Source organism: Episyrphus balteatus, chromosome 4 (genome assembly GCF_945859705.1).
Source record: "Episyrphus balteatus chromosome 4, idEpiBalt1.1, whole genome shotgun sequence".
Lineage (NCBI taxonomy): Eukaryota > Metazoa > Arthropoda > Insecta > Diptera > Syrphidae > Episyrphus > Episyrphus balteatus.
In genome coordinates this window covers 40,932,319-40,953,372 of record NC_079137.1, presented here as the reverse complement: position 1 = coordinate 40,953,372, position 21,054 = coordinate 40,932,319, and the positions used below count along the sequence as shown (strand labels likewise).

Sequence of the window (21,054 nt, the reverse complement as noted above, 5' to 3'; positions counted from 1 at the left end):
TTTTTAAGGAAATCTCCTGATTCGTATACATAGTTCGTTGCCATGCTTCCAAGGTGTTTCTAAAAAAACATGCATTTGCATGGAAACCCGATCCCTAGTAATGTACAAGTCCTTCGATTGAATAATTTGCCTTTAAACAACTCATTTAATCAACGCATTGTTTTCCGCTAGCCCAGAATTATTTTACAAGTTAAAATAAAAATCATATTTATTAAATAACACTGGTAACTTTCAAATTAATTGTCTTCCTAACCTCAGGCAAACGAATCGCAAAGTTTTGCAAAAACAATTGCGATTGAAAATGCAATTTTTTTTTAAATTTTGGATTAAAATTCTACGCGAATTTGTATTTCCTTTAACACGAGGGGGTTACAGGATTCAAATACCTCTGTCAAAATAGTAAAGACATAAAAATATTTTTGGCTTAACAGAAGATATTAAACAAAATTATGCTAGTTTTAAGGTAGATATCTTTTCGAAATTTCAAACATCAATACTAATTAAAGAAATGCTTTAGATCACTTACTAAGGATTTTACAATATTCGGCTCTGATTTCGTCAGCTTTCAGGATTCAGGTATTTATCAGCGGTTTATAATATAAAACATATTCAGTTATATTTATTAGACTTTCTTAAATTGATTTTCGAAGGTTATTTTAAGTGACCTAAGCTTGCTTAAATATTTAATGACACCGTGACCCCCCCCCCTGTATACGCCGTTGATTTAGCATCTCGTATCGATATCGTTACTGTAGTCAGAATTAACTCCAACTAATGTGTTTATGACCTTTTTGTTAATGGTCTTCAAATGTAGCTTAAGAATGTACAAAAGTTTTTTTGGTTTTTCAAAAACTTTTTGTATTTCCAGTGCAAAATTTTCAACTAAAAAAAAGCAGAGAAAACGAGGTTTGAAAATCACTCTCAATAGAAAAAAAATGAAAAATTGTTTGACATGGTTGTATTGAAGTGTTAATATTCCGAGATCTGCGCGATGGACTTTTGAAATAAAGGTTTCTAAAAAATTGTGATAAGATTACGGAACGAATATAAACAAAAAATTACCAAAGTTTTGTCGAAAATTTAGAAAAAAAAATCATAAAAAGTTTCCACGTTTGATTAAAAAAAATCGAAAAAAAGTCAGTATAGCTACCTTCAAACTCTTACAACATGAGAACGAAGCAACTTAAATTAATTTTGATGGCCTTAAAGCTTAGATTACACAAATTGTTTTTGGTTTTTTCAAAAAAAAAAAAAATTTACACGTACGAAACATACTTAAAATACCAAACATACGAAACGTATCAAATACATGAAATATACGAAATGTACGAAACATACGAAGCATGCGAAACACACGAAACATACGAAATGTACGAAAAATGCGAAACATACGAAAATAACTAGTAACGAAACATACGAGATACGAGTCAGAAGAAAGCATTCCCACAGAATGGAATCTCAGCATTGTATGCCTGATTCTTAAGAAAGAAGATTTATTGAACTGCACCAACTACACAGGGATCACTCTTCTCAACAGACTTTAAGATCTTCTTTGCCGTTATATGTAAACGTCTGAAGCCCTTCATCCACAATCTGAAAGGTCCTTATCCTTATCAATCTGGCTTAACAAAAGAGCAAAGTCCACCATCAATCAAATATCAAATATTCACACTACTGCAGAACTACAAGGCACACTTTTTTCGAATTCCTTATCATCATAGCATATTGTCTAATTACACGTGCAAGTTTTTTCAAAAAAATGTTTGAGACAATTTGACTGTTGACTGTTCCCCCCTATTTCGGAACTGAGAAATCGATTGGCATCATTAGTTTTTCGATTTATCGGTACGACTTCGAACAAAATTTTTTTCTGAAGTTTTGTTGAATAATTTTAAGCATTTTTCCCGGTTTAAATAACTCAAACGTTATTTACAATCATCATAAAACATATAAACAATTTTATGCAATTTATTTAACAATTTAGCAAGTTTTTGTTGAAAAAATTCAAAAAATTTGGAGTTTTTTGCAATATTGTAATCGTTTTATTATGTTTTAGTGGAGTAACTAAAGCAAATTACAGATCCAATTTTGATTATTTCTGTTCTTTAAAATCTATGTGTTAAAAATTGTCGGTGTCGCCGTTTTGTTTTTTTTTTTAAACTAAAAATAAATTTTTTTTCTAAACTTTTTTTTTTAATTTCATAAATAAAATGATGTATAAGGATTATTTAGATTATTTACAGAAAAAAATTGTATGGATTGAAGAATAAGATTAAATCGTTTAGGCGGTAGAAGCAATTTTCTCACAAATCGGATTTAAATGTAAAAAAAATGTATTAAAACACAACGGCAACACATTCGTTACAAAGATATACATTTTCACAAAGCCACTAGTTTATGCTTATAGTAAATAACGTTTGAGTAGAAAAAATAGAAATATAAACAAGAAAAATGACTTTAAACCCGGCAAAATGCTTAAAATTACTGAAAAAACTTCCGAAACATTTTTTTTTTGAAGTCGTACCGATAAATCGAAAAACTAATGATGCCAATCGATCTCCCAGGTCCGAAATAGGGGGAAACAGTCAACAGCGCACTTGTCAAAGATTTCGACTTGCACAGTGATTATTACCTTGAGTTCAATTTTTTTTACGAATCCTAAACGAATCAGTATAGTAAATAATATATATCGCAAGTAAAATGACATTGCAAAATAATAAAATTGTAGTACCCATTTTATCTATGAAATACAATATACAATTCTGAACTTTTCACATTGATACAGTCACAGCATTAGGACTCCATGGTCAAAACAAAACCCCCGACATTTCACTATTTTAAAAGAAATCATATCCCTAATGTATTCACTATCAACAAAAGTAAAATTTTGTTTACAACTTGACATAAATTAAACGATGCCTTTAACAAACTATAAAACAAAATTTTTGTCCCAACTTTAAATATTCATTAAAAGAAAAAATTGCAAATCACATCTTCCAGCTAAATATGTACGTCCTCTCAATGTCCAGTTAAGTCCATTCTATTTCTTCTATAACATAAGCAAATAGTCAAATCATAAAAATGTATCATTTCGAAATTTTTGACAGCCTTGCTGTAAGCTTAACTATCAAAATATCTATGAATAAATTTTGGATTTATAATATTTGGCAAAAACCTTCTGTATACGTTTAGCAGCCTCATGCTAAAGCTCATCGTTCTAAAAATGAAATACATTTCCGCATAGTTTAAGACCATAATGACAGCAATAATTCACAATTTTACAGCTGCTACTGGCTGGCTCTCTGTTTGGTGCTTCCGGAAAAATCATAAACAAAAGTCCGTAAAAGCGTTTATGCTGACAACAACGAACGAATGACGACAACGATGACTATGGTATAATGGCGGAGCACAGTGGCGTCGGTTATGCCACAAAAAGTGACAAAAAACGACAACGACAAATAATAAAGTGTGTGTGGGAGCAGCGCAGTAAAATCAGTCGAAGCGGAATGAATGGCAATGAATGAGCAGCGAACAAGGGAACGAAACGGTAAATGTAATAAAAATAGTAGGTACACTATAACAGTTACATTGTGACCGGAAATAAAATTGAAACATTAAAAATGTTATTATTATTTTTATTTGTTAATAACTTTAATTGAATTACAATCTGCGTAAGGAAAGAATGTTGAGAGAGAAAGAGATTGAGAAGAGGACGAGAGGAAAACAAATTAGGCGGCAAGGTTGTTAAGTTGATTGTTTAGAGGATTATTATGTTACGTGTAGAAAGTTTAGGACTTTTTTTCGCTTTGTTTTTGCTTTTGTTTTCGTTAGCAAATAGTGGAAGGGCTGGTTGTATCAATAAAAAATAAAATGATGACAAATTGCCGAAAAGTTTAGCGAGAGTCATAATTTTCGGAAGGAACTTTTATTTTATTTGTTTGTTTTGATTAGTTACATCAGACTTTATTTCTTGAGCATAAAGATAGGTGTGTTTTGATTCATTCAAGGTCAAGTGAGGGTCTGATTTATTGCACGCAAAGCTCTTTTACGAATTTTTATATTATGAATAACTATGTAATGGTTTTCTTTGCTGGAATGTCCAGACGGTCGAAGAATATTTATGCAGCTGATTGTTTAGAAGTAAAAAGAATTCTCAGAAGCAATTCTTGATTAACATCTTGAATGTTCACATAATATTTTAGACTAAAGTTCACAGCAATTAAAATGAGTTGATTGCATCATTATACATTTGATTGACTTTCTAAAACAATAAATATGAAATAATATGTCCCATGACTTATTAGCAAGTTGAATTATATTATAAGGCCTTAAGGGTCGTTCCGCTAATCACCGAAAATGTTAATAACTAGGAATGTAAAAAAGTGATTCCCTTTATGTAATTACTTAGATTTAGTGCCCGCCCAAAAGTTTATTGCCAAGATATAGTAATTAATATTAATATAAGGATATATTTTATTTTAGGAACATGAAATGTACCTAATTTTTTCTGAAATGTTTTCATAATTAAAAATTACTCTAAATCCCTATATTATCTGACTACTATTTATTAAGTCTTCAAAAAATCAAAATTCCTTTGGTGCCCTAAGTTGTCAAATCCCATGTTTTCTTTTGTTGTTTATTAAATTTTTTAAAGTTTCCGAAGCAAGAAAAAGAGCTCATGTTCTTTAGTTTTAATAACACACTGGTCAACAAAATTGAACTTTTTTTTTGCCACAAAATCCAAGATATACTTTTCTAGAAATTTTTGATGTGCTGAATTCGAATCTGAAGTCAAATAAAATTTGATTGGCCTCCGTTTTTGAAATATTAGGTACCGTTATAAAATGCTAAAAAAAACGTCATTTTGGCTTTTCGAGGTTCTGTTTTTATGTTTGGTAATTCATTAGATATAAACAAATTTGTAACGGTGATTATAAGAACATATATTCTTATTTCAAAAACTGTTTAAATTTTCAAAATATCTCTTTTATTCCTCGAGATATCTTAAGTTTTACAAAATAAGCCAAAGATTTAAACATTTTTTGGAAGAATAAAACCAGTTCTTACAGGTACCGTTACAAATTTATTCATAATGAATTACCCCACATAAAAACATAACCTCGAAAACAGTCAAAATGACGTTTTTTTTTGGAATTTTTTAATGGTAATTTTTCAAAAACGGAGGTCAATAAAATATTTTTTACGTCAGATTCGAGTTTAGCGCATTAAAAACCTATAGAAAAGTATATTTTGAATCTTGTGGCAAAAACCTTGTAACAAGTCAAAATTCTGCCGGAGTCAAAATTCTTTTGTCAAAATTCTGCTTTCAAAATTCAGCTTTTCAAAATACTGCTTTCAAAATTCAGCTTTTCAAAATCCTGCTTTTCACAATTATTCTGTTTTACAAAATTCTGCCAAAAATTAAATGATTTTGTTAATCATCTTCTAGCTAAATTTGCTGCCTATTTGAGATTACTAACTTACAGTACTTTGTCAATTTTTTGAAATATTCATATATTTTTGATTGAAAAGGTTTTTAAAGATAAATATGTTCGAAACATAATAATTGAACATTATTAAATTAGTCAAATAAAAATTCATATTCAAAACATTAAATAAGAAAAGGAATATACTTTACCACACAACATCGTTTCTATAATAAATTAGTTTTCAACGGTATACTCTTATAGATGTGAGTTATAAGAAAGTCAGTACTCTAAGCTGTCTGAAAATTTTTTGTGATGGTTAAAAAGTAAGGAGTTAAGAAAATAGCAACATAAAAAACATTAGTGCTATGAAAAAAAGCAGAATTAGCAGAATTTTTTTGTAATAAAAAAAAAAAAAAAAATATGAAAAGCAGAATTTTGAAAAGCAGGATTTTGAAAGACAATAGAAAAAAAGCAGAATTTTGAAAAACAGAATTTTCTAGAAAAAAGCAGAATTTTTGAAATTTTGAAGTCAGAATTTTGACCCGCTCCCGTGTAATAAGCAGATTTAAATCTAAAATTCCAGAGGTTCAAGCTAAAGTCATGAACTTCATGCCAATGCATTGCATTGTGTAACGTAAAGAACTTTTGTCAGCGATAGACCTTTGCCTGCAGCTCACATTAATTTTGTCAAAATACGTCATTTATTTATAATACATTATCAACAGTTTCGTCTTCTACATAATAATATACTATATTTTAATATAAAAATATAAACAAAAATAATACTTTTTTCGGCCAAGTCCGTTTTTTTCCTTTGCAAGACTTTTAACATCCTCGATAGTATAGTGGTCAGTATCCCCGCCTGTCACGCGGGAGACCGGGGTTCAATTCCCCGTCGGGGAGATGTTGAAACAAAATATTTTTACGAAAATTTATTTGAATATTAGGTAACTCTTTGCATATGTCCATATCTTCTTGACGGCTGAATAATAATTAATTAATTTATTTATTTATCGTAAAACCCGCAGAGTACCTATCTTCTTTCAAAAGACTACCTACGTATTACATAATTCCAAATTATATTCATGTTTATTTAAATTTACGTCAGTACAAAATTTGATGAATTCATTGAATCAAATTAAATCCCGACAACAATATCCTTTTGATAAAAATAATAAAAAAAATAAATATATAGATAAATTAAATACATAAAACCAACATCGTGTTGCCACTTTGAATTTCCGGTAATTGCTCTTTTTGACTACAAGCCCGTCAAAATGAAATTTAACAAGCCATATCCTCCTTAGACATAATCTCCATCTGATGTTTAAACTTTATATATAGGGTAAAAGCGGGTGAGATGGCATACCTTTTTTGTTTTTGTCATATTTTTCAAAGTAAACCACATTTCATATTTCTAACAATGCAAAAATGTTCTATATTCAATATACAACGTATCGTTTGTTTTACAGAATTTTATATTTTAAATTTATATTTTTAAATTAATATAGAAAAAAAGTTTAAAAAAAACCATCTCCCCCTATAGGGTGGGTGAGATGGCGCATGAGTTTGTTTTAGGTTTCTATAGCCAAATTCATTGCAAAAATGGTTGAACGATGTGAAGGAGTCAAGCACCAATGCATGCTGTATAATAGATAGCAACTAGTCGTCTTTTTTATAAAATTTGAACTTGGCTTAATTACTTAAAAAAATATTTTGAGGGTGATATGGCACATGCTAAAACTATACTCAATTAAAAAATTCTAGTAGGGAATGCGCCATTTCACCCTCAAAAAACTGCGCCATCTCACCTTTTTGTGCATAACTTATATTCGTAAGCACCCATAAAAAGCAGATAGAACTAGAGCTCAGATTTCACACGCAATGCATAACTTATACTTTCTTGTATGTATTGGTGTATCAAGGGCATCTAAGATCCCAACAACTCACAAAATATCGGAACAAAAAAAAAGGGAGAAAAAAAAATTCGAAAAAAATCATCACATGATTTGCTTTGAAATTTTTTTTTATTTTTTGTATCACAGGTAAAGAGACGATTACTGGCTACTTCGATTTAAAATATTTAAAGAAACCTAAAAATATTTTTCGTACATTTTTAGAGCAATAAATGTAAAAGATATTTAAAGTGCGCCATCTCACCCGCCGCGCCATATCACCCGCTTTTACCCTACTCAAAGCGCTATACTATTATAATAATAAAGCTCTTCGTTTTCCATATATTCGACAGTCGAGACACACACAAATATTGTTGCAAAAGCAACAAACTGGCCATATCGACCCCTTGGCAACCAATTTACATAAAAATCGCATTACACTTAACATCCACTTTGCTAAACGAGCCGACGACGACGACGAAACGACCAACACGATGAGAGAAGGACTCTTCCTATATCCTTCTATACTGGAAGCCAGAGCATATTCAATTCTAAAGGACGAATATAATAGTCCTGGAAAATATATAAAAAATCACACACACACAAACAACGAACAGAACACCCACCCGACGGAACCTCTCTTCTTTATTTGTAGAAAAGCAAAATATCCTTTGTGAAATTGTGTGCAGTAAAATAACGGCCAGCCAGTCGTATATTTCGTACAAAACGTCCAGCATTCATCACAAATCAAAAGCGCACCAAAAATCGTCCATATACATATAGATCGCTGCTGCTCAAACATACGAAATGAAATTCCGTCATTAAACTGTTCCATCTCCGACCAAATAGATTTGTTGTACGTATGTGGATACAGGAAGTGTGCCGAGAAGCAACTACAGCAATCATCAAATGAAAGTCGTCGAATATACCGGACATCATCATCATCATCATTCTCGTCGTCCATCATAGGAAAGGACTCTTTTTAGAGCTAAATATTTTTTTTCGAATCAGTTGGAAGAATTAAAAAAAATGAACAAAAAAGGACTTCAAACTCATTCATCTGAAATAATTGGAAAAGGGTCCCTCGCTCGCTTTATCGGTAACCAAACAACATATTATCCTGATACTCTTGAGCAGGAAAAGGAACCTGAGTGTGGGGGGGATTTTCAGGCGAGTAGCGTGTATGATGGCAACTATATAGACTCTGGAAAAAATTTGCTGCTTTCATTTGCTAACGCGTTATTTTTTTTTCAATGGAATAGAGGTTTTGTATTGCGTCCAAGTTTCAAAAAAGTTTATACATACTGACAGGAAATTTATTCTTTTTTTTTTTGTTTAATTAAAAAAATAAATTTTAATTAATTTTTTTGTCCTTTGCTTACAAAATGTACATGTACATACATTTAGAGCAAATGAAAGTTGAGCATAAAATCGAAACAAATTGCAGACGAAAGTCAAGGGCAACAGCCTTTATAAAAATTTCAAACGTTAGATATAATGCTTGTCGACGAACTACAGAAAAATAAATAAACAAAATTTTGTCAGTCTTTTGTATATGGTTTTTTTAGGTCTAAACTACAGTTTCTTTTTTTTTAAGTTGTTTCCCATTAAGAGATAAGATTTCCCTTAATTATTTTTTAGGCATTATGAGGATTATGAGAATTGAGAGGGTTTAAAAGGAGATATCGGTGCACGGTCTTAAGGTTCTGGATATTTAAACAAAAGTGATTAATATGTTCCACATTCTTACTGTCCGGCTGAGGGAATTTTCTCTGCACTCGTTATTATATATTTTCATGATAGATAAATTGATGGGTATTGCTAGGCTCGCGTATTCTAAGATGGAATTGGCTGAGAGAACGAATGGAACAAGCTAATACAATTCATCAAAGGTTCGAAAAAATAAATAAAGATATATGAAAACGTCTTTTAAAGACCGAAAAAAGTGGTAAAGATTTCATATTAATGTTTTCTAGAGGTGAGCAAAAAATATTACGTATACGCCCAAGTGATCCATTTTGATATGAAAGCTGTTTTTGAAGGAGAATGTTTAAATATTTAAGACTAATATGAATGCAGATACATTTACAAACATATTCACATAAAAATAACACTAAATAATTTGTAAAACATATATGTATAACACTGGTCGGAGGACTGCAACCAAATCGGAATTGTACTAAAGTAGATATACTTTTCCAAAAAACTTTCATGGTTTGATTGGTAGTCTTAATTGCTCTGGTACAAAACGTTTTTGAAATATTGCAATATAAACAGGCCAAAAACGCGGAAATGTAAAAAAAAACCTTAAAACATCTAGGTATATTTTAACTTCCAAAAAGATACAATATTATTATTCCTAAAATTTTATGTAAATTTAATAGCTAAACTAGAAAATCATGACTATAATAAAATAATAATAATTGAAAGACCAAATTTTTGAATTAAAAACAAAACTAATTTTATTTCTTACATCATTTATTGAGTGCTCGAAATTATTGTATGCACTCCAAATTTTACGAAATCTCGCCAGATCAATTTGTAAAAGAGTATAGCTTAACGTTAATAGGTACATATTAATATAGTAACTAAAGAATATTGGATATAAAAAGAACTAATATAACCTTAAAAATAATTTTTTTTTTTATATTGGTTCACTTTGAAACTAAATTCAACAGTATACACTTATTAATAAAATACACCTTTACTGACAAAAAAAATCATCACCTATATCTCCCCGACGGGGAATTGAACCCCGGTCTCCCGCGTGACAGGCGGGGATACTGACCACTATACTATCGAGGATGTTATGAATTGCGTGTCACACACTCATTTTGCCGTGGTGAAAAAAAACACATGGTAAAAATAACTTAATTGATCACAAGATCTGTATAATAATGTCAGATAAAGATACATAGAATAAATGTTGTGATGTTAATTGCGATTTCTTTTCAGTATCAGTCGTATTCATTAGATTTTTGTCTACTTTCAAATTGTGGGAAATGGGTTTTATTTAAACTACCCAGTAAGAATAAACAAAAAAAAAAAGGAAAAGAACAAATTTGTAATACGCTGATTTTTGGTATACAGGTTGGTACTGAGGGCGAGTTACGGATACGTTAGAGCAAAAGAACTCAAGACAAATAGCTTAACTGATTTCCTTCAAACTTGACGTCTAAAGGGTTTTGTGTGATTCGCGAAATTGAAATTTTGTGTTAAGGATTTATATTAACGGTAGATATGTATTGTGTATCGTATTCTACTAAGGATAGATTTTCGAACTAAAACCACGCCTGTTCTAACTTTTATTCTATGAACTGTGAATTCTTATAAATGTTTGGTAACATTAAAGAATCTTTTTGTATCCCTTATTTAAAAAAAAAAAACTATTAAATCAAGATTTATTTACAAAAATGATAGTTTTTATGATTTAACTCTTATTTTGGTTTATTGTTTAAAATCAATTAAGTTCCAAAATGTTTTATACCAATTCAGTTTTACTATACAAAGAAGACTTTTGAGATTATTTTTATTGTTAAAATGTACCTATTATATTATAATAATAATTATTATCAATGAGAAATCTATCCAATTACTGTTTTTTTTTCGTCCCTCGTAACTGAACTGATATTTAAATAAGTTAATACCTACATGATACAGTTTGCAATTTTTACACAGCTTCGCAAGAAAAAGGTACAAACTCAATGAATCACACATTGCCTACCCAAAAGCTTGGTCAACTATTTTGATGAAATACGAAATGTCAGGAGCATATAATGAAAATATTAAGAAACCAGCATGAGAATTTCCGCACGTCTTAATCTTATACTCCGGGTCACCATTAATTTTATTAGAAATTAACATAAAGTTGATGGACAACAACGATTGGTGAATAAGACATCAATAACTACCAGCAGAATTAATATTGTTTCCATTCAAACCAAAAATAAATATGAGAAGTGTGATGGATTGCATTTGATTATTTGAACAAAATTAAGATCGTTGTTTAAAGATAAGCCAATTATTACAAAAACTCACTGTCACACATGTGAATATTGAAATATTGATTTAATAAATTAAATTTTTGTAGGTACTTTTACCATATGAGTATTGCAATTGTTTCCACAAGAATTATGCCTTGAAACAAACATCAAATAATGACAACTTCTTAGCACAAGAGGTAGGGGTTGTGGATATTGACCATTTTATTATTTTCCCACGAGAAAGTCAACATTATTATTTATTTAGATTCATTGAAAACCAATTTCAGTTTTTCTTAGACACGATATTATTATGCTGCGGGCATCAAATATGTTTGTTTTAAATTAAATTCTTAAATAAACACAGCATTTTATTAGCCACAAGCTGGGGTTCATATAAATGGCAAAACAACAAATCGGGCATTCGACAAATGCAGAGATTAACACAGAGTTCCTTAATTCTAAAGCGCTTCTGACATTCTTCTTTAAGAAGGAGTAAAAAATGATATTAAGATGTTTAAGGGCGCTAGGCAAATTAATGAAGTAATATTACTGACCTTCTCAAGAACAAGAAATGAACACCAGAAGTATGAGTATTTATATGAGTCACAAGCGTGTCTTGTCGAATCGCTTTTAGAAGCTAGAAAAGTTAAAGAAGACATCAAACCCGCAACATAATTTATGGCGCTCTAATAAAAATCATGTTTCATTGGTAATGGCATTTCGGATGTACCATTATAAAAGGTTTGTGTGTCATTGCATTAAAGAATGAGCATTTGATGGTTATACCATCAAATCGTGTATCCATCGCTTCTCCACAACACTACCCTTACTCATATTCTAGACAAAACCCCACTCAAACACATATACAAATGAAAAAAAATACACACATGAAATGTTACAATAGCAAAATACAATATTTACTTATATCGTTCCGTTTGGTTTGGTTCACGATTTCTATAAGGAAAAGAAGAAAAAGTCCTGCATCGCCTGAATAACTGAATGTTGAATCCTCTTACTTCCATCATACAGTAGCGAGAATACAATGTGACTCCCTTTACTACCTTTTGGCCCCCACAAAACCCCCCTCTCCATTTCGCCATGGATATTATTTGCGCTTCGTTGGGAGAGAATAGAGGGTGAATAGAGAGTTGCTACTTCAGCAAGGGGATGAAAATGCCAGATAGAGGATAATACTCCCGTTTGAATACTCCATTGTGCGTGCATCATAAAAAAATTCAAGGTGGATACGCATTATTGTGAAAACATGTTCTCTTCCATGTTCGCAGTCAGTATTCTGTTTTTTACCCTCGCTAAATATATATTTTTTTGCAAAAGGTGATGGAACAAGGGTGTGTGTGGTGTATGGTGATGTGAAAGCTCGATGATTTAGGTAGAAGCTATTGACTTCTGGCATTTACCAAGGTAATTCCTTTGGGGGAAAGGTCGATGGAGGCTTGGCTTTCATACTGTGTATGAAAAAGAACAAGAAAAAAGTTGGTATATTATTCTGAAATGACAGACAATTATTATTTTAGGATGATTTTGTATCTTTGAGAATGATATTTAAATGTTTGGTATTGATTTTTAATGCATTTTCTTAAATTAAAAGCGATATAATGTTATACATACCAAAAAGTTTTTATTTGCAAATGCATATATTTTTTTTTAAGAAAAAGTTTTTGGTTGTTAAAATGTGTTAATTTAGATGTGTTATATGAATTAGCTTGTAGAAGCCAAAACAAAGATCTTTGCTTTCGTTAATTTCATTGAACTATTACAGAAATATGTAGGTTCATTTTGAACAAAAATTTTGGCTACAAAAAAAAAAAACAAATCGATTTCCCAAATTGGATGATACAACCCATGCTAGTAAATCTTTTTGATATTTCCAACAGATTATCAAGAAGAACCCATGGAAGTGCGAAACGATGAATCAATTGAAACTTTATTTGGTGTAAAAGGAACGATGACTTGAGTTTCTGAAGAAAATATATCAAAACAACCAAACCTGCTAGAAAACTTTTACTACCATTTCCCACTTCATATTCGACGGTATATGCGGATTTAGTGCCATAAATGACTTGCTGTTAAAAAACGAGATCGTTTTAAAATTACAAAACGGGGAGACTTGAGACTGAAACTTTAAGGACTTGAAATTAATATTTAAGCCATCTGCCAATCACAAGTGTCTCACTAAATTTAAAAAAATATAGTAAAAAGTAGGAAAATTAATATTTTTTGATGCCCAAAATTGTAGCTAATTAAATGCTAATTTGTTGCCCAAAATTAATTTTGTAGCTCAACCCAGTCATTTTTACTTGCGATATAGGTACTATATAATCAACTTATGCATTCGTAAAAAAAAAAAGTTGAGATATCATTTTTCCATGACATTACGATGGTAGAGAATGAAAAAAAAGTGGGTCCCGGAAGTCCGTCTGTCAGTCTGTCTGTCTGTCAGTCTGTCTGTCTGTAAACGAAGCTACAGCCTAAACGGATGAACCGATTGATGTCAAACTTGGTATGTAGCATTATTTGGCGACTCTACAGAGGGGTTTTTGGAATTAATTTTTTTGGACCAAAAATAACGGTACTTGTCATATACCGATTTAAGTAAAATTGAAATTGCTTAAAAACGGCTCCACCGATTTTGTTTAAAAAATTCAAATAAAAGTTTAAAAACAAGGTCTATCTTCTAAGGAAAAATTTTTTTTTGAAAATCATTATTAACGGTACCTGCCATAGAACCGTTTTTTTCAAATCCGATTATCTCCGAAAATGCTTATTCGATTTCAACGAAACTTTTTGTAAAGAAGCATTTATATGATTTTAGTATAAGCCAAAAATAAAATTTCAAAAAAAATAATTTTTGGATTTTTAAAAAAATTTTGAAAATTTTTTTTTGAAAAATCAAATTTTCGAGAACGGGACACTGAATTTTTTTGAAATTTTGTTTTTAGATGTTGATTAGTGATTATTAAAAAATGGCACACCAATTTTATTTTAAAACTTTTTTTCCAAAAAATTATTTATAAAAAATTAGTTTTTTAAAAAAGGGCTCTAACGATTTTGAAAATTTTTTTTCTAAAAATGCATCTTAATATATCAATCAAAACTGCATAGTTGTTTTGGAGGGCAATTTGATTTTAGGTTTTATTTTATTTTTTTTAAAAAACGAATTTTATTTTTTTTGTACCCATATAGTATAGGTACCTACATTTTCCAAATTTCTATATAAAAAGTCTTAAAAATTTAAGCAACTTGAACTCTAAGAGCAAGTTCGTGTGACCCAGTCGTGCATTTTATTTATTTCAACTTCAGAGTTGCACTTCCAGATTGACCAGGCCTGTAGAGACCTTTAAAAAAAAATCACGTTTTTTAAGTTTTTTCTTTTGCCATTAATTGTAGCTTTTGAATACATTATTTTTGATATAAACCCCAATTTTGTAGCTCAAACCGTTTTTGAAATATTCAAGATTTTGTTTTAAAAATTTTGGGCATCAAAAAATATTAATTTTCCTACTTTCGTCCGCTAACTTCAATCTTATTTTAGCGGAATTTTGAATATCAAAAAAAACTGTTGAGGCTACAAAAACCAAGGTCAACTTAACTCAGACTTATTTAAGCGGACAATTATTTACCTAACAATAATTCAAAAACTATGCGAGCTACAAATTTTTGGTTTGCTCAACAAATTAACATTTAATTAGCTACAATTAATGAGATTAATTTTTTTTTTTTGATTCCGCCAAAAAGTGTCCGCCAAAGCAAGGGACGTCTTAAATAGAACAGTCAGCAATATCAACGTCATCGTCAACAATAAAAATTTTAATGAAATCAATACCAAAACATTACTGCAAAGATTTCGTAAACGAGGATAAGAAGTGAATTGTTTTATTATACAGGGTGTTTTGGGATGAGATAAGAAGACTTTGAGGGATGATTCTTGGGTATATTCTAAGAAAAAAATTGTTCTACAGTAACTCTCTACCTGCAAAGAGAGAGCGATGATTTAAGAAAACTTTGGTTTGCCTTTACTCATTTTAATGTTAATAACTCCGTTAATACTTATGATAAAAACTTTATTAATGTCTTGATTTTTAGAAAAAATGCTATTCTTTTTACCTGATTTTAAAAAAATGTTAAAATCTTTTTTAGTTGCTCAGATATTAATTTTTAAATGGAATTATTTTTTTCTTACCCTTGATAATTTTTGACTTTGGGCCGATTTTCTTCGATAAAAGTGTTTATTTCTGTTTAAGACCTAGTAACAATAATTATTTAAAAAGCTCTTCTTGATTTTATGTGCTTGTGCTTGATAGAGCCCGTTTTTTTGGATTTTATTGCTAATATTAATTCATGGAGGTTCTCCAATATGATTTACCAGATACAATCCAGGATATTTCACTGATTTAATTAGCTACTTCATATTACGAACAAGATGACGCTCCAGCCCACTAAGGACACGAATTTTAAGATTGGCTGATGAAGATTACGGTTATCATTGGATGGGAAGAAATTGATCTTTTCAATGATTTGGAAGTTCTCCAAACTGCAAAATATTGGCTTTTTTTATGAATAAGAGTGAAAAGGGTTACTTATTTGATATCAATAGCACTTTCTGTCGAAGAATGTATTTTCTGAAACATCGTTTAAAAAAGGAACAATAGATAGAATAAATTAATATTCCCAATAAAATAAAAAAAACAGGCTCTATTAAGCACACAAAATCAAGGAGCACACTTTAAATAATTGTTGTTAACAGAAATAAACTTAAACTTCAAAAACAAATTTTTAATTCGTACAAATTTTTGACAAAAGCAAAAAAACACATTTTTTTTGGAGAATTTACCTGGTGCAGGTTTTCCTAAATATTATAAAATCTCTGAGTTTTCTGGCAAACTTGTTAACATCATTTTTGTTCATAATTGTTTTCTTCGTAAAAATAAATTTATAAAACACTATGTTTATAACACATTTATCAAAGAAAATGGGCCCCGAAGTCAAAAATTATCATGGGTAAGATAAAAATAATTCCATTTAAAAATTAATATCTGAGCAATAAAAAAAGATTTTAACATTTTTTAAAATCAGGTACAAAGAATAGCATTCTTTCATTAATAAAGTTTTTATCATAAGTATTAACGGAGTTATTAACATTAACATGAGTAAAGGCATACCAAAGTAAGCGTTTTCTTAAATCATCACTAAAGGGTATCAACTTTGCAGATAGAGAGTTACTGTAGAACAATTTTTTTCTTAGAATATACCCAAGAATCATCCCTCAAAGTTTTCTTATCTCATCCCGGGACACCCTGTATACCTACCTAGTTTCATGTTACATGGACTTATTATTAAAGTGATTCTGATTATTCCGGAAATGTTTTCTTCAGGTTGCTACTTCATTTCAATGCAAATGCTTTAACGGTGTAGCGACTTAGAGGCAGTCGACTATACTATGAAGCATTTAACGCATTTTTGAAGTAATTTTTAACTATTCTTTTAGAGGCGGCGAACAAAAATGTTTGTTGTAGAGTTGAACATGTTACGAAAAGAAATAATAAAAAACTATCTTTTCCTTTTCATATCTGGGCTTTTACCTATTTCTTTGTTCTTTTCATATTTTTTTGGAAATCGTCATCTAACAAAGGATTTCCGCCACACAAAAACTCAGACGACGCAACTCTATTGTATCTAATTTTGTGATGATATCCATTATTTGTCCTATCAATTTTTTTGACCACAAACATCATCATCTTATATTTTTTACAGATAATAGTAGTCTCTTTATTGTGAGTATAGATGTGACAATATTCAATGTTTGATGTCCTTTTTTTTTGTTGATCTATCATAACAATGATGTATGACGTTAGCGGGAGCTCAGAGCTCGCCCACAGATAAGTTGTATAGAGTTTTAGCTTTTAGATTATTTGTATTTGTATCTGTGTAGCAGCATAAATAAATTCACTAAGGAATATTAATAAAAAAAAAAAAAACTCACTCAATCTTTTTTTTGTTCTTTTTATATTTTTGACGAATGGATTGATGTTTGCTTGAGGCAAGCAAGAAGCTTTTAGTTTGGGGCTAAAAAGAGACCCCAAACTGTGAGAAGGGATTTTTTTTTTGTTGCACTGTTTAATGTTTTTTTTTTGTTGTGTTTTGTTCATTCTGAAGGATATACTTGGGTCACCCACTGCAGAATGATTTATTGTGTGTGGATTATCAAATTGTGTGGATAATGTGACGGTAAACAAGCGATATGGGCGATATGAACGTGGAGAATGTGTTCAAATCTAGAGAAGCTCAAGAAGGACCATCGAGACCATGATTGAAGCATGTATAGTCTGCATCATTAGTTTTTTGGGGGAACCCATATAGAAGACCGACAACAACGACAGGGATATCCTTCCTAAGGATATAAGAAAAGAATAGATTTATGAAACTCTCTTAGATGTGCTTTCATATTAGAAATACCTTGGTCTGCAAGGATTTTTTGTTCCATTTTTTCTCCTATTTTTTATTCTTTAAAAACTCAAACGATTGATGGATGATGATGAGAGACGATTCGATGTCCGTGTCTTTGCTTCTGCCTTTCAGCCTTTCGTGTCACATCAATACCTCTCAGAAGAGCCACTTCAACTAGGCGTGCCAGTATATACGAGAAAAACATCAAAACTTGGTGACAAGTTTTTGGCAGATATTTAATCAGCCTTCACGTAATCAATTTGTCCTTGCAAGCTCGTCTTGTGCGGTATCTTTTTTTTTCTATCATGCGGTGCTTTTGCTAATGATGGTAAGCCTGTCGATATCAAATGGATGACATTTGAATTAATGATGATGTATCGATGGAAAAGTGACATTTTCGTAAACAAAAATTACCTATCTATATTGTTGTTGGTTGAATTAAACATCTTCCCTTTTGATGGGAAAGAAGGACAATGAAAAAAGGATTCGTGTTTCAATTTTTTTTTTATATAGATTACACGCAAGTTATGTAATGACTTGAATATAGTTCCTGGGAATACCTAAGTGAATTTATATATAGTTTTTAGGAAGAATTTTTTTTTGTTAATATAATGTATCGTGACCAAGTCAATTAGCCTTGAAGTCACAATGGGCTTCCTATGTTTTTTTTTTGCCTTTTTTTCTTATCATCATTTAAGGTGGTGGCTTGGGAAGGTGATGAGACACAATGAGGTGACGACTTACTCAAATTAATTGTTAGCCCAGGAGAATTAAACATTTCAAATGGAAAAAATTAGATCGTGCAATTTTTTTTCATAGGACGGTAGAGGGGATCACTGAGAGCTTAAAACCAGTTTTTCGGGAAAATCGACCTTGTGCTTAAGCCGCCATCTTGGATTAAAGGTAAAACACGTTTTAGTGAATAACTCGGCCATTTTTGATTTTTGACAAAAACTATATTTGTAAAACTTGTAGAAAATTTTATTTTCTATAACTTTTGTCTTAATAAATTTTTCTATATGACCCATATTTTTCGAGTTAATTTGAAAAAACTATACCCCTACTCAGCTTAAACTTTATACCCGCTTTGATTATAGATTTTAAGATCAACGCAATATGGGACCCGTATAAACTTAGCATGACAACTTTTGAAAAGTTAATTTTTTTTTGGCTCAGTAATTGCCGCATAATTGCCGTGTTTATGCCGTGAAGTCAAAAAAATTGCCGCGCGCTTAGTTTGGTCAGAATCGGTAAACCAAGTTTGTCATGCTAACTTTATATAAAGTTAGCATGACAAATTTTAATTTTTGATCAATTTAAATTTTTTTTTCGCTAATTATTTAAAGTTTAATTGCCGTAATTATGCCGTGAAATCGAAAATAATATATCTCTTTTGGTTTTCTCAAAAAAAAATAAAATGTATTTTTTGTTAACCCTATTCCATATAAAGTTAAGATGACACACCCTGTATTTCTTAAATCCTTGGTCAATTTTTAATTTTTTTTGGCCAATTAATTGCCGCATTGGGTTAATATAAAAACTGCAAACTCAAAAAAATTGCCGCGCTTTTGGTTTTTTCAAAAAAAATTTAAAACTGTTTTTGGCCTCATATCGTATAAAGTTAGCATGACAAACCATCTATTACTTAAATCCTTGGTCAATTTGAAAATTTTTTTGGCCAATTAATTGCCGCATTGGGTTAATATAAAAACTGCAAACTCAAAAAAATTGCCGCGCTTTTGGTTTTTTCAAAAAAAATTAAAAACTGTTTTTGGCCTCATATCGTATAAAGTTAGCATGACAAACCATCTATTTCTTAAATCCTTGGTCAATTTGAAAATTTTTTTGGCCAATTAATTGCCACATTGGGTTAATATAAAAACTGCAAACTCAAAAAAATTGCCGCGCTTTTGGTTTTTTCAAAAAAAATTAAAAACTGTTTTTGGCCTCATATCGTATAAAGTTAGCATGACAAACCATCTATTTCTTAAATCCTTGGTCAATTTGAAAATTTTTTTGGCCAATTAATTGCCGCATTGGGTTAATATAAAAACTGCAAACTCAAAAAAATTGCCGCGCTTTTGTTTTTTTCAAAAAAAATTAAAAACTGTTTTTGGCCTCATATCGTATAAAGTTAGCATGACAAACCATCTATTTCTTAAATCCTTGGTCAATTTGAAATTTTTTTTGGCCAATTAATTGCCGCATTGGGTTAATATAAAAACTGCATACTCAAAAAAATTGCCGCGCTTTTGGTTTTTTCAAAAAAAAATTAAAAACTGTTTTTGGCCTCATATCGTATAAAGTTAGCATGACAAACCATCTATTTCTTAAATCCTTGGTCAATTTGAAAATTTTTTTGGCCAATTAATTGCCGCATTGGGTTAATATAAAAACTGCAAGCTCAAAAAAATTGCCGCGCTTTTGGTTTTTTCAAAAAAAATTAAAAACTGTTTTTGGCCTCATATCGTATAAAGTTAGCATGACAAACCATCTATTTCTTAAATCCTTGGTCAATTTGAAAATTTTTTTGGCCAATTAATTGCCGCATTGGGTTAATATAAAAACTGCAAACTAAAAAAAATTGCCGCGCTTTTGGTTTTTTCAAAAAAAATTAAAAACTGTTTTTGGCCTCATATCGTATAAAGTTAGCATGACAAACCATCTATTTCTTAAATCCTTGGTCAATTTGAAAATTTTTTTGGCCAATTAATTGCCGCATTGGGTTAATATAAAAACTTCAAACTCAAAAAAATTGCCGCGCTTTTGTTTTTTTCAAAAAAAATTAAAAACTGTTTTTGGCCTCATATCGTATAAAGTTAGCATGACAAACCATCTATTTCTTAAATCCTTGGTCAATTTGAAATTTTTTTTGGCCAATTAATTGCCGCATTGGGTTAATATAAAAACTGCAAACTCAAAAAAATTGCCGCGCTTTTGGTTTTTTCAAAAAAAATTAAAAAACTGTTTTTGGCCTCATATCGTATAAAGTTAGCATGACAAACCATCTATTTCTTAAATCCTTGGTCAATTTGAAAATTTTTTTGGCCAATTAATTGCCGCATTGGGTTATTATAAAAACTGCAAACTCAAAAAAATTGCCGCGCTTTTGGTTTTTTCAAAAAAAATTAAAAACTGTTTTTGGCCTCATATCGTATAAAGTTAGCATGACAAACCATCTATTTCTTAAATCCTTGGTCAATTTGAAAATTTTTTTGGCCAATTAATTGCCGCATTGGGTTAATATAAAAACTGCAAACTCAAAAAAATTGCCGCGCTTTT

The 21,054-nt window shown here is 30.4% G+C and overlaps 2 non-coding genes across 2 annotated transcripts; one reads left to right on the top strand and one right to left on the bottom strand.

Annotated features, from left to right (window-relative positions):
* The first annotated feature begins 6,260 nt into the window (after positions 1–6,260).
* Positions 6,261–6,332, top strand: Trnad-guc (transfer RNA aspartic acid (anticodon GUC)). Its single transcript has one exon. It is a non-coding gene; the product is annotated as a tRNA-Asp (tRNA).
* A 3,725-nt stretch (positions 6,333–10,057) lies between these two features.
* On the bottom strand, positions 10,058–10,129 carry Trnad-guc (transfer RNA aspartic acid (anticodon GUC)). Its single transcript has one exon. It is a non-coding gene; the product is annotated as a tRNA-Asp (tRNA).
* Between the last annotated feature and the right edge of the window lie 10,925 nt (positions 10,130–21,054).